Below are 14,119 nucleotides of genomic sequence, written 5' to 3'. Positions count from 1 at the left end.
CCACTGCCCGGTGCCCCATGGCCCCCCTGTGTGCTCAGCAGCTCTGCTGCAAACCTCTGCCCACATGCTTCTGGAGCTGCCTCCTTCAGAAAATGAAAATTAACTAAATATTTTTCCTAGCATGTAGCCAGCAGTGGACAGCTGGACCTGGATGGGTAGGATTTTTTCCAGCTCTCCTAATTTTGTCAGTCTTCCTTTTCCTGCCTTAACCCTCACGCAAACTACAGGCAAGACTTGTTTAATCTGGATTTTAGATGATTTTTTGCCACTTATATGCCATTAGCTCCCCCTCATGCTTACAGTAGCGTTCCCTGTTCTTATGCAGTTTGGCAGGGTTTAGAAATTCTGCTGAAATAATAATTGCAGTAAATTTTTATGGAAACAGATGGAGGAACCAGACAGCCATAAATTTAATAACTCCTTTGAGTACTTAGCAGCAGAAACACTAGTCCCCAAATTCATTAAGAAAAAAAGTGATTAATGATGATTCAGATTTTGCATAACGATAGAAAGCCTTAAACTGTACAACTTTTGGATGTTCCTCATTTATTCTGCCTTATTGGCTGCCTGGACAATTGAAGATGAAAGGCCTGGGAAAGACAGAAAACATGCATTTTAACTACTGGGTAAAGTAAGTAAAATAACAATCCAGTGGTGATGCAGTGACCTTTACATGTGAACACGTCTTTCAGACTCTCTGCAGTTAGTCTTACAGCACAGCTGAGTTAATCTAATATTTCCATTTTATCTCATAAGAGAAATGAAGGAAAATCTTAATTATGCCTGTAGTTGTGGTTATAATCCAACCCCCTGACACAGGAATTACTCACATCTGTTCTCAAGTCATTTTGTGAGCCAATGCAATGACTTAGTTGACTCAGGAAGCAGAGCTAAGAAAAAGTTTACTACAGAATGGCCCTAAGGTGCCCAAATAATTGTGCATTTCCAGGTTGTCCCAGAGGAGCATCCCTGACATTCCCATAGAGTGGCTGGAACCAGGAAACATGGTTTCTTCAGCCACTGGTTTGCTTCAGTCATTCTGTGATTTAGGTCCTTCTTCTTTTAAAAAAGAGTATTAACAGACCTGGTCTCTTCCAAAGGCTGTTGCTGGAGTTAGTGAAACATGAGGTGGGTTGTCCCTCCTAGGAGAAGGAGTGGGTGCAACTTTAGTGCTGGATCCATTTTCCGTCCCCTTCCAACCAGTATGGACCAGCACCAGACCAAGGCCATCCTGGTACAAGCTCAGCATGACCCCTTGGGGTATTTTGATGGATCTTTGTAAGAAAAGACTCAAATAGAATAGGATTTTCTTGACTTTCACAGGTTTGGAGAGCTGGACTCCTCCCTGTTCCATGGGGTTGGAGAGGTCCTCCATCCCAATGATGTGGCCCAGCAGTGCTTTGCAGAGATGGTGGCCTTGACTCCTGGGAGAGGCTTGTGGCTCCAACTCAAGGATGACCCTCACCTCAACTGCTCAGCTCCATCAGCCTCCTGGCAAAAATAAACTGCAATTGTTTCTGTACAGACAAGGATAAATTAAAAAAAAAAAATTAGTTCATTGCCAGCCGTTTGCTCGGCTCAGAGTTTTTATCAGGTAAATTCCATCTCTGGCTCCCAGGAAGTGGATGGAAAGTGCTTGGAGTGACATACAGAACACCCACCATGACTGAAACAATCCACCTATTGGGAGATGTCACTGAAGAAAGGAGCTAAAGGGTTTATTTGAAGAGCTGAACTGTGGCATGCAAACTACAGCTATTTTTAATGTAAACTGTAAAAATAATACAGTTTGCTTTAAGAAAAATGAACTGTGTGTTTGGCACTGTGTGCTTGATGTAATTCATTTTTAGTATCATCTCATTCAAAGAAAAGAGTTTCTCAATCTGCTTAGGCTACTTAGAGGGAGACAAAGAGACCAAAGGACATGGGTGACAGGGTAGGGACAGGGAGCAGAGGGCTGAATGGAGAACAGATTCTCACAGCTGTTGGGGCACGTGTTGACTGTCCCAGAACTCCTGCACATCCCTTTTTGCCATCACTCCACACTGCTGCCTATGTCTTGTAAGACCACATGGAATCCTGCTTCATATTCCCTTCTGCAGGGCTGGGGATAGGAGTGGACTGGATGGAGATGACTGCTCCTAAAGAGGAGGTCAGCAGTGGGGAGGAAGGTTGTCTAACTTCAGTCTTCCTTTTCCATTTCCTATTAACTGCAAGTCAAACCTGCAGCAAAGCCCCTGGAGAGAAGTGAAACAGCAGCTCCAGAAGATCAGGGAATGGGTCTTTGTCCACACTCAGCTGCATCTGTCAGGCTGTCCATACACCACCACCAAACCTGAACTAAACAGCTTTATTGGTGCAGGGGAGTGGCTTTGACAGCTCCTCTAACTCTTTCCAGAAGACTCACAGTGTCTCCAGCAAGCTGAGATCTCAGAGGGAGAACCCTGGCCCCCTTGCTTGTTTTCTTTGACATTGTGGAGCACAGCCCTTTGGTGAGAGGCAGCCAAGAGGTCCTTCCCAGGACCAGCGGAAGGAGGCTGGTGACAAGAAGTTTTTATTCACCTTCCTGTGACTTTCCAGGGCCCTTTTCCTTTTCCTTATGTTTTGCAGAGAGAAACTTGCCAGTTCTTCTCCTCTCAGCAGGATTATCAGAGCTGGCTTCCGATGTGAAGTTTCCCAATGCTGAAAGTTTCTGATTGTCCCTTGCTACAGTGCCGTTGTGAGCCGTGTTGCTATTCCCAGCCGATAGCCTATCGGTCAGATTCTGCTGCAGAAAAGCCATTATCTAAGGGAAACAAAAAGGCATGGGAACAGGGCTCTTTGTACATGGGCAAGGAGCAGTTCATGACATGTGAATTCGCCAGATGTTACCACTCTTAATCTTACTAAAATATGCCCTGTACTGACCACAGCTGCTTTATCTGCACATGGAAGGAGTTGGGAGATAAAAGGCATCTTTACTGACAGCGCTGTAATGGCCTGAGCAGGCAGCCTGGGAGCAATTCCCTGACACGGCCTCACAATTCCTTGCAAATCTGCCGACTGTTGGATTTTGAGTAGTCCTGACCACTGTTTCATTTGACAGTATCCTTCTTTCATGCCTATTCAGATTGAGACTGTTTTCCAGAAAATTACACCATCTTCTAGCATGTCCATTGGGTTTATAAAGGACCTTGACTTTTTGTGCAGCTCCATTGATGCCTCAAGGCCTGCTTTAATGCTCTTCTGACAGTGTCTTGTGTTTGTCTGATTGGAAATATTCCAGGTAATTAAAAAATTACACACCAACTGCTGCTTAAAAATCTATTGTGTGTATATTTATTTTGCATATTTTGGCTTTAGAGGAGGCTCTTTTAATTCTCCATCCCCCCTTTCTGAATCTCCCATGTCAAGACTGGAGCCCAAGCTCTTCTGAAGTCTGCAAAGCCAGAGGGTGCCCTCAGTGATGCCTGTTTATTCCTTATTACCTTTTATTCTTTACAGGAAACAATATGGGGAGGCTGTGCCAGAAATATTGTAATTACTATTTTTATTATTCCAGAGTATGCAAAGGAGCTTATTATTTTGAAGTCTGGTCATCCCTGTACCCTGCAGTGCCTTAATTTGGAAGTTCACACTTGAAAGGAGAGAGAATTGCATCCATACTCATCGTCTGTCCTTGTCACAGGCGTGGGGCTGCACTGATGAGCTCTAATCACACACGTGAGTCCAAAACAGGGAGAGGCAGCATTTCTCTGTGCACAAAATAATCAACTCTGAGTTAAATGCAGTGCTTTAGAGTGATTTGTATCCATCCTCACCCCCACCTTCTCAGTCTAATTAACTCCTCTAATAGAATTAATCAGCACACTAAATACGAGACTCACTAATGACTGAAAAAACCACACCACTATCTATTCCAAAATACAATTACACTGACAAACTCAATTACATGCCTCAGTCACTTCTGAAATTACTCACCAATATTGGACTGCGCACAGTTTAAGTTTCATTGTTGAAAGAAATCATAAACACTTTCTAAATCATACAATGTTTACAGAAATACACAGAAGCACAGCTTTTATTACCCATGTGGCAAAATTAATTTGACACATTGAAAGCAAATGAATAGAGCTGGAGGACTTTATTCAGGCACTATTCTTCCCACTGATAGAATTTACACTTGGGGAACATCTAACACATTAACCTTATTAAACTCTGATGTAGGTAAATAGCATTTCAAAGGGAAGGAGAAAGGATCCAAATCAAAATCCTTACCACATTTGAATGAGCAACATCCAATTCTGCATTTCTAACTGTTCTTTTAGTTTACAACCCCCTTTCACTAAAGTAGACTTTTGCTCTGGAAACTTCTGCAGCAGAAGCAGTCCACAATATGCAATTATGATTTTGTCTTTTAAGTCTGTGGTGAACTCTACAGCTGAAAATAAATTCCCATCAGATTTAGTTATGTGAGTTTAGGTTAATTTACAAGTCAAAAGAGGAAGATAAACGTTGCTTGTGTTTTTAATAACCCAAGTTTATCGAAGTTCATCTTGATCTGAAGATACAGAAAGGCTTCCTGAACTTTTTCTTTGTCTGGTCATATGCAGCACCTGCTTCTCAGTTTAATTTATTTTCAAACTGTGATACCAGTCAAACAGTGATATTTCCCACAGAAGGGATAGAGCTGCTCTTGCTTGCAGTTGGGCACAAGTAGATAAAAATTTGAGCTCCAGCCTGACAAAGTCTGTGTTGAACTTGAAATACCCTCATCTGACTGAAAGCAACAACCTCCCATCCTTAGCAAGAGCTTACATCCATGCAGAACCAGTACAACAAACTGATTTATACCATTTGAGCCTAAAAATTACAGTGGCTCTTGTCTAGCAGGGATTTCTCTGCTCAGTAGAGTAGATTACTGAAGGAACTGCAGATTGATCAAAATTCCTTTGAAAAAACACAGTCCAGCACTTTGAAGAGTTCTCCAAGAAGGCAAGAACGTTCTGCTGGGTCTCCCTTTCTGCTGAGCCTGAGAGAGACACAGGACCTGTCAAGGGAGGAGGGATCAGAACTCCCAGTTTTGAGCAAAACATTAGAAGAGTTGAGCAGATGCATTCAGAGACCACCTGCTCCATCCATAGGGATGGAGTGGCACTGGGATGATAGTGGGAAGCTGTGTTTTTATGGATGGATGACACATGCTGTGCTCTGCTGATGTCCATCCCTATGGGCTCTCCCATCCACCCACTCCATCTTCTGCTCTAAAGCAGGGGAGAAACCAAAACATAGGAAAGGAAGATTGTTCAGTGCAAAATGATGATTGGCCCGTGTTAGTGAGAAAGCCTTTCTCCTTCCACTTTCCTTAAAAATTATCATATGCTGGGACAGTAACATTCGAGGAGCAGGACAAGAGAACAGAAAGGATCTCCAGAAAAACTAATCCCATATCTTCTGGGGAATATTTGTTCTATTTTGGCTTTTTGCCATGCCCATTTATTTCACAGCATGCCAGTCATCCCTGTCCATACTCCCCTTCCCGCTGGGTTTCCCTTTATGTGCAGCCAGGCAATTCACACCCACTACTCCCTTCCTCTCCTTCAGGTGTTTAAAGGTTGTTTAAAGCAAAGTATTAAACCAGATTTTATTCTAATCCACATGTTTGCAACTCCATAGGCATTCCTGTCAGAAGTGCTGTGACACAACCACACAGTTTCACAGCTGAAGATGCCTGTTGGGATAAAGATAAATTCATGGTATGAAACTGGGGCCTTGAGCAAAGGGCTTCTTTTGCTGGAACTCAAGAATAAGACTCACTTTGTGAATTAATAGATTTTGTACTTTCATCAGTGGAATATCATACATCAAACCAAAACCTTTCAGGAAGGCTGGAGCTATTCCATATCCAGGCACCTTCTTTATTAATTCTGCACATTTCTGCAGTCACCAGTGATGCATTGGATGACACTTGCAAAGCATTACAGACCTGATACAATATTAGATAAAAATTACAAGTGAGAAGCTGTTTTACTGCTATTTATTTTCATCATTTGAGCATCCCTCTCCTAAATGCCATTCTAGTTTGGTTGGTATTGACTTTTCAGGCTGCTGAGAAGTTTTGTAATTCTTTTTTGTTCATAGTTTATGTATAGAAATCAATACCAGTTTGCAATTTGTTGAAACCAAAATGGTCACATTAGGAGAAATATATGCCTTATTTATCCTTGTGTTCTATTCCCAGTCAGAACTGGATTAATTTCTCAGTCAATCTATGATATCTAATAATTAAAAATGGTGATTTTCACATCTCACATGCACTTTTTCTTAACCTCACACTGAAACATAACTAAACAAAGCAAGCAGGAACATGGCTGTGAATCTTCCTTAACATCACTGGTGTCAGTGATTGAGATACCAAGGGTCTGGGTTTCTTTTCTGATCAGAATTTGTGCTCACACCACCAGAAATAGAGATTTCACTGGTTTTCATGTAGAGCAGTAATGGTTAACTGCAAAATTATCAGACTCAAGATCTCAGTTTCTGGAAAACAGTTAGAAATTGTTTACAGCTTTCCAAGCTAGCTGCAAAAAGTTTGGGTCTGGATAACGTTACCACATCACAACTTACTCACCTCAAATTTCATGTTGCAAAGAGCAAATCCCACTGAAACAGCCACGATTTAGTGTCACTGCATTGTCAGACATCACTGAAATGTTGCTGGACTGACACTACCATCTAGTGTCCCGATCACAGACTGCAGCTTCTCTGGGGGGAAAAACGTACAATGCACTTGTTTGTTCACTTCTATAATTACATTATCATAAATAATTCATCTCCTGAGACACATGTACAAATAGAAGAGAGAATGAAGGCCACACAATTCCAGCTTCCTTTCCCTCTTGAATTAGAATAGAAAAGCCAACTAGGCACACAATCTTGGGGAAAAAACTGTGAGCTGATTTAGTAATAGCTCTCACAAGAAGCCTAAGTGATATGTTTGGTTTCCACACCTTTCTCCCAAAGGTCCAGTAAAATTGAAAAATACATTAATGCTCTTGTAGCACACCTGGGTTGTTCAACAAAACTGCCACAGGTGAAGCGTGGAGCCTCAGTGCCACACAGGACATCTCTTACTGCCTTGGGAGCATCTTCAGCTCTCCTTGGAGAAGCTCATGAGAGCTCTGCTGGACCAGCCACACCTGAGGACACTTTGCATTTCCTGGTGAGGGGTAGTGAGCATATTTAGAACCTCTCCAAGATGCCAGAAGAATTAGCTTTCCTCTAAAATAGGTTTCCCAAATCAAAAGCTTCCTTGGAGCCCCCGCCCCACTGGTTGTCTGCCCTGTCTCCTTCAGCAAGTGGCAGGTGAATTCAGCAATATCAGCCGAATTAAGCCACAGTCTTTGCCTGCTGTGCCCAGCCTGAAAAAGCAGGTCCAAAGAGCTATCAAGTGAATTGCAAACCCTACAAGACTGCCTGAAGGGGAAGAGGACTCTGTGTTCTGGCCAGGTGCCGCAGGGAGACTGGAGAACACAGTGGAAGCCACTGAAACACTGAATGCTTTTTTTTAAAAAGAAAAGCCTTTTCCAGCTTTTGACTTTCATTACACTTTACAAAACAACTTCAAAACAAAAAGAAGACCACAATAATAAGTTCCCCCTTTGACCTATGAAAACTCCTGTGCCTAAATATGCTTTAAAATCCTCTAATTCTCCCACTTACAGTTTCAATGTGCTGCAACAGTATTTTCAGCCAGAAAAATACTGCATTGGGAACTGTTGAGGCAGCTCTGCTTTATTGCCGACACTGAATGAGCTGTGACAGACTTCACCATGCCAGGCTCACTATAAACATCTTCCACTAAGGCACTGCAGTTCAGAGAAAACCTTTAACCTGCTGATTGCAAAGAAGAGCCATTACATTACTTTTGATGCTGCAGCCATAATGGCACCTTGTTTCTTCAAGGTATTGATGCAATTTCACAATGTGGTCTTGACATCCTCAGGCTGAAGGTATCAATGCTCTTGAACCCTTTTTAGAGCACTAACCTTTCATTTTCAGCATACTTAAAACATGCTCTCCAGTGGACTGTGAAGAAATCTCAAACTTCTCCTGCAGCTCTGCCATCCCAGCTGTAATCCCCAGCACATTTAATCGTCCTTCTCAGACTGATAAAGCAATTTGAAAATTAAAACTACTCAGTTTTTTGGGCCAAAGTGAATTTTGTTACTCCAGGATGAAAGTAAACAGTTCCTGTTGTGGAGTTGTAGGGGTAGAGCAAAGGGACTGGTTGCTGGATTGCAGAGCCCTCCGCAGGGAGGGACAGGACGGAGACGGTTCCCAGTAGAAATCCCCTGCACTGGAGCCAGGAACAGACACCTAGGCACAAAATTTTGGCAGATCTCCGTGTCTGCCCACAGGCCTGAGGGTTTCAATTACCAGCCAAGACTGCAGTGTCAGAAAGCAGCAAAACTCTCCAGTCAGCCAACACTGAAGAGACTTTTTCCAGCAAAGAGGGACAGAATCAATGGCCCTTCTCACTCTGGTCTTGCCAGAAATGTGATCAGGACTGACATGGAGGCAAGACATTGCCTCCACTGAAATGACACTGTTGACATCTAAACCTGATGGCTCTTTTCTCTCTCAATGTGAACTGTGTTGCAGCAGCCAAGGAATCCCTTTCAAAGGAAAGTAGTTCTATTGATTTAAGAGAAAACCTTATTTGAGAGATTTGCCACCAACATTCTCCCTTGCCACAGATATCCACCAGCCAGAGGAAGCTGAGTGACTATTCACAGACTGTTTCCACCAGCATGGGAGTGATATCAGTGGACTTTGTCATGTCCTTTCTCTCTCCTTCCACTGTTAGTGCCCTTAGACACAAAAAAATCTCCCCCTTCTGTGGTTCCCAAGATCCCCAGAAGCCGCACAGCTGCTCAGGTTAGGCCTGCCAGGAAATTATTTCAGAGCTTAAAACCAACAGGAGATCTCAGGCTGACTGATTATCGGTACAAAGGGGAGAGATAGAGCATTAATCCACCTGTGACAGCAGAACCCCTCTGTGAAACAAAGGGAGCAAGAATGCATTCACTATACTAAGGGGAAACTACTTCCCTGGACACAGGACAATGTGCTAGAGGGGGTTTTTCAGAGTTTTGAACACCTTGCAGAAAGTCTGGGATACCCAGCATTCAGGGTGTAACTTCAAAGTCTCTAGGATTAGTATTTGTGTTTGTCTTCAGGCATCCATGAAAATTAAGAAACAAAGTTGTCTTATATGAACAACCAAACACAACCCAGAACTTAAATTGTGGGCTTGGTTGGTAGCAGGGGATTAGAACGTGGTCAGCCTTTCATCTAAGGAAAATACTCAGGAAAGGCTTAAGATCACCTTACTGTGCAAGAAGAAAAATCAATGCACCAGCTCCTTCATACTGAAGGCTAATCACTGCAAGAAACAGAGCTTTGCTGTACCTTGATCTTTGAGAGCAAAAATAATGTGAAAATTTGACAACTTCTTTCCAGCCCACCCTACTGCTGTGCTCCAAAAGCACCATATAGCAGCACTCCTCAACTGAAAAAGTTTTTGATCTAGAGCAGAACTCGCTGTAGCCCAGGCTGGTAAACCCTCCTTGGGTAACTGCTTAGCTTTATCTTTAATGGATCAGTGTTCCCTCCCTTCCCCAGCTGATGCCAGTCATCCAGGAATCAAAGCCAATCACTGACATGGCTGGGCGTGACAATCCCTTAAAAAGGCAGATGGGAGAGTTCTGGAGGGGAAGGGTGGTGTCCTTCTCCTTTTTCAGAGGGGACTAGGGTAGGAGAGAAGGAAGAGTCTTCAAAGTTAGCTGCTTATCAGGCAATGAGTTAGAGCTAGAAGAGCAGTTTGACCCAGCTGAAGGGAAAGCTGGGGAGTGCCCTATGAGAAGATAGGCTGAATAGATAGAGCAGGATGGTGGAAGGTTTTTTTGCTTTATGGTTAAATTTGTCTTATTTGAGAAATGCTATTAAGACATTACCTGACTAGAATCACTTAAGTGAAGGTGGGCTGGCTGTAGGGAGTTATATTATATGGAAGCTCTGCTTGGTTAGCAGCCTGCTCAGATAGGAGTATAATTTTTAGGACCATAGATATTGTTCTTGCGCTCTGTCATGGGCTGTGCCACATCCCTCCAGGCTGTGCCTCCCAAAACTGACCCTGCTGTCAGTCAAGGGCAATTTACTGAAAGTTTTGCAGCAGGTAGTGTCCAGGTCTTGATCTTTGAACTTACTGAATACTCTGAGAAAGCCCTTCAGCAATGTTATTCAGAGTTTCAAATTACTTGCCATGCCCTAAATGCTTAAATAGATGCTGAATCGAGTCCTCATTGTGTTTCAAATTGTATCTGAGCTGGAGGGATTGCTTTACCTTTCATACCTAAGACTTGGGACAGATAAGAAGAGCAATTATATGTTCCGAGAGTCAGAACTAGGTGTTTTGACAGTGTTTCTCCTGTCATTTTATTTAATAATCCATTGCCCCTTGGTTAATAGCTGTCTGCTTGATTAGCCTTTATAAATCAAAACTTCATGGCTTTATCCCTGACATGTTATACATTCTGAGTCGAGGGTAATGAATCGTGCTGTGGGTTGATGTACTCTGCCTTCCGTTTAGAAAAAGTCCTGTGTCAAGGAAACACCTTGGCTTTCAAATTGAGTTATCAATATACTGTCAAAATTCTGAGGAGGAAGTGCAGAGGATTCTAATAATGTGCAGCCAGGGATTACACAGCCCTGAGCAGAATACGAAGCTGCAGGGACTGGCTTAGCCTGTGCTGGCAGCTCTTGGGTGTCTTCCTTCACTAAAGCATGAAACTGCCTGCTCTGCATTTCCTGCCTTTCTGCCCGAATCTCCTGCCCACGCTGCCCTCTTTGGAGTGGTGCAGCAGCACCAGCCTGGTTTCACTGCAGCTGACCCCAGAGGCGTCCCCTCCAGGCTCTGAGGGCTCCTGCAAACCTGGGTCAGGAGGCACCTGTGGCACCTCTACAACAGGTGTAGTTTAAAATGCTGAGATGGGATTCAGTGTGAGCTGCTGCTTTTCCTCAGGCAGGATGATTGCTGTTGGGTCCCACTGTGAGCAGCAAGGAGAGAAGCATTGCTTCCACTCCTGGATCTGGCTGTCGCTTTTCCTACCAGGCTGGACTGCTCCTCCAAAGCCAAGCACTACTCTCCTTGGCCGCTAGATGCAGCTCACGCTGCATTGCAATTTGCTTTGACATAATTCTAGGTTTTTTACGTTAAAAATTATTTCCCTTGTGTTTCTGGGTGTGTGTGGTTTAAGGAGGTTGAATCTTTATCCTAAAATCCTCCGGTTTTATTTCTAAGTCTCCCTCCCCCAAACTTCTTCCTTGCTGCATCAACTGTACCCATTTTGAATGCCAAATCATCACTCCTCATGTCTCCATACAGAAATCTACTCAGCTGCACTGCTTTGATGGACCTGTCAGGGTAATGGGGGGGAAGAAACCAGGTGAGTTAATAGACAACACACTGATTTTCAGCCTCAAGCTGAGCACAGAATTTTACACTGAGCTTCCCACCTCCTTCCGTTTCATTTTCCCAAATAGTTTTTATGCTGCAGGTGTTGCACATCAATGCTGCCTCTCAGTCACCAGACATCCAGTGTAAGGAGTCTCCAGCCCCCACCTCCAGTGTGAGAAAAACCTCAGCACAGAGCCCAGGAGCACACCATGGGATGGACTAAGAGCTCTGTTCTGCTTTTAGTGCCCACCCTGCCTGACACAGCAGGATGAGAGTGAGGCCCTTGGAGAAACAGGGAATCTGCAGCCAGCAGCTGCAGCAGTTAGAGACCCGATTAAGAGCTATGTGAAGTTGTCTTGAGGAGAGCAGAAATCAGTATGCCATTGCAGAAATCAGAATCACTGAAAGCTGGGGCTGGATATCAGAAAGACAAAAGTGCTGAGGAAGCAAAGGAGTGACACTGTGGCAGTTCCTGCCCTTCCAATAGTCCTCAGCTCAGGAGTCACACCTGGTGCAGGGCTAGGGGTGCTAGGGAAAGGCTGACTGATGCTGTGAAACACCACCTTTGCCCTGGGTGATTGTGGGAATGCTGGGCCACAGTGAGAGACCCCCTCACCTGCCCTAGCACTGCCTCTGAGCAGGTTTTCCAGAATTACATAAAGTGTTCCAGTTTACTCTCTGCTTAAATGTGCTTCCTCTTGAAGATGTGCATTTGGTCTGGATGCTTATTCCTTCCACTTCACCTGCTGCTCAGACCAGGGGTTCAGGTGCAAAAACAACACCTGAGGAACCCTGAGCTCTCTCCCCTTGCACGTTTGATCCCTGCTGGCTGTGCTTGCTGGGTTTTCATCAGAAAGGTACCTGCACAAAAGGAACCCATCACCTCCAGGTGGGTCCCAGCCCTGGCTGCCACTGAGGATGGATCAGCCCTGATTCTCCTGGAGCACAGAACATGTTACTCTGGCTGTCACTGTGGAATCAACTCCAGCTTAGTAAATGCTATTTTCTTACACAATGAGGTTGCTTATGGTGATGGTATTCTTGTACTGTGGTATATAAGGAGCTAGAAATTACTGGCAGCAGCTGTGGGTACTTGTAGGTAACAGCTGGGGAGAAGATCTAAAGAGCCTAGTTATTCTATTTTTCTTTGACGCAGTGAGATGTTCCTATTAAGCAATTACCTCCTGGGAGAAGCAGCAAGGTAGCTGCACTATCATTCCTGGGTTGGGTTGTTTTTTTTTTTTTAGAAAATCTAAAATACTTTTTTCATAATGCACCAGATGAGATGGCTCAGACCTGCTGTGAAGGAAGCAGAAAGTAATGCTCACAGTTTGTAATATTTCCTTGAGCTTCTGCTTTTGCACTGAAAAATGAGCTTCCTCTCATTAAAATGCTTTTAAATGACAAATCCACAGCTGTTCTCTCCAGCTTGCTTGAACACAGTAAACTCAAACTGATCTATGTGATGGCCGTGAGCTAGCCGGCATGTTCTTCCCTTGCTAGGGGCATGGGGATGGTGTGGGAAGCTCTTTGGGCTCTCTGAGGATACATTGCCATCCATCAAGCTCTCCTTTCCATCATAGATGGGACTGAACCAAAGGAAAAGCTTCCTGAGACTGAGCTTCGGGTAGCAGCAGGCGAATGTGTCCTCCAGCATCAGCCATCCAGAGAGAATCCCCCATCCAGACCTGCAGGAGAGGATGGGGAGCTCAGCTCCAAGGCTGGGGACAGTAAATAACTGGAGAAGCAACTGCAGCAACATTGGTCTGCCTGAGCACCCTGGATCAAATCCCATGTATCTCAGCAGGGGAAGCAGAGCCTGGCTTTTGGAAACCCAGCACTGCTGGTTTGTGCAGGTGCCACCAACCCCTCCCAGTAGAGCCAGTCCCAGTCCATAACCCTGGCTGTCAGCACAGGGCCATCCTGCCTCCCCTCCATAACAAGAGCTTGATTGGTTTCATTTCACATTGAGGAAAAATAGAGCAGAAAAGGAGAAGCAGATGTTTTTAGACAATGTCTACAGTTCCTGGAGCTTCAAAGAGCTTTTTGATTGCACAGACTTTAAAACACATATAAAAGAGAGCCTCTCACTGTATTTTCACTAGGGTAAACCTTCACTGAAATTTGTATGAGGAGAGGTTGTCAGACTGAGCCAGCATGGGAAAGTCTTATTGCTCACAAATTATGTTTAAAAATCCTTTTCACTGTTGGCTGGTTATTTTTTCTCTCATGTGCTGCCTTGGAGCCATATTCAACTCCTGCCTGTGCTAGTCATTATGGACAAAGCAAGGCAGGCTTGCAGCTGGCAGAGGGTTTGTTTCCCTCCAAAGGCCACTGCTTGGTGCCACCAGGAGCTGCATCACTCCCCCTTGGGCAAATGTAGCAGAGAAATTGCAGCTCTACCAGGTACAGCATCTCAGTGCTTCCACTTGCACTTCTTTAACCATCTCCTTCAGACCACAGGAAATAACAATGACCAGGGGAAGGCTAAGTTCTTCCAGAGGGGAGTGCAGTTTTCATCCTAAATACGGTTTCTGGAGCAGCAACATTTTGTGAGGCTGGTTGTGTCTCTCTAAGAGCTGGAGGACTGTTGTTACTGCGGGGAGGAAATGGAGAGAT

At 44.2% G+C, this 14,119-nt stretch overlaps 2 long non-coding RNA genes across 11 annotated transcripts; one reads left to right on the top strand and one right to left on the bottom strand.

Moving 5' to 3' along the window:
- Positions 1-3,322: 3,322 nt before the first annotated feature.
- On the bottom strand, positions 3,323-9,605 carry LOC138117805 (uncharacterized). 7 transcript variants are annotated; one of them, XR_011154871.1, is made up of 7 exons: positions 9,371-9,605; positions 8,028-8,147; positions 7,702-7,875; positions 6,611-6,744; positions 5,797-5,965; positions 4,258-5,710; positions 3,323-3,734 (listed from the first exon to the last, which is right to left on the bottom strand). It is a non-coding gene; the product is annotated as an uncharacterized lncRNA (long non-coding RNA). The 7 variants fall into 7 exon arrangements; XR_011154867.1 differs by lacking the exon at positions 3,323-3,734 and having other exon boundaries at positions 3,743-5,710; XR_011154869.1 differs by lacking the exon at positions 3,323-3,734 and having other exon boundaries at positions 3,743-5,710; positions 7,702-7,872.
- A 162-nt stretch (positions 9,606-9,767) lies between these two features.
- LOC138117693 (uncharacterized) lies at positions 9,768-13,683 on the top strand. Of its 4 annotated transcripts, none has more exons than XR_011154800.1 (4): positions 9,768-11,011; positions 11,429-11,489; positions 12,205-12,389; positions 13,084-13,683. It is a non-coding gene; the product is annotated as an uncharacterized lncRNA (long non-coding RNA). The 4 variants fall into 4 exon arrangements; XR_011154798.1 differs by having other exon boundaries at positions 11,601-12,389; XR_011154797.1 differs by having other exon boundaries at positions 11,587-12,389.
- The last annotated feature ends 436 nt before the right edge of the window (positions 13,684-14,119 follow it).

This window comes from Aphelocoma coerulescens, chromosome 12 (genome assembly GCF_041296385.1).
Source record: "Aphelocoma coerulescens isolate FSJ_1873_10779 chromosome 12, UR_Acoe_1.0, whole genome shotgun sequence".
NCBI classification, from domain to species: Eukaryota; Metazoa; Chordata; class Aves; order Passeriformes; family Corvidae; genus Aphelocoma; species Aphelocoma coerulescens.
This window is presented reverse-complemented; position numbering and strand designations above follow the sequence as displayed.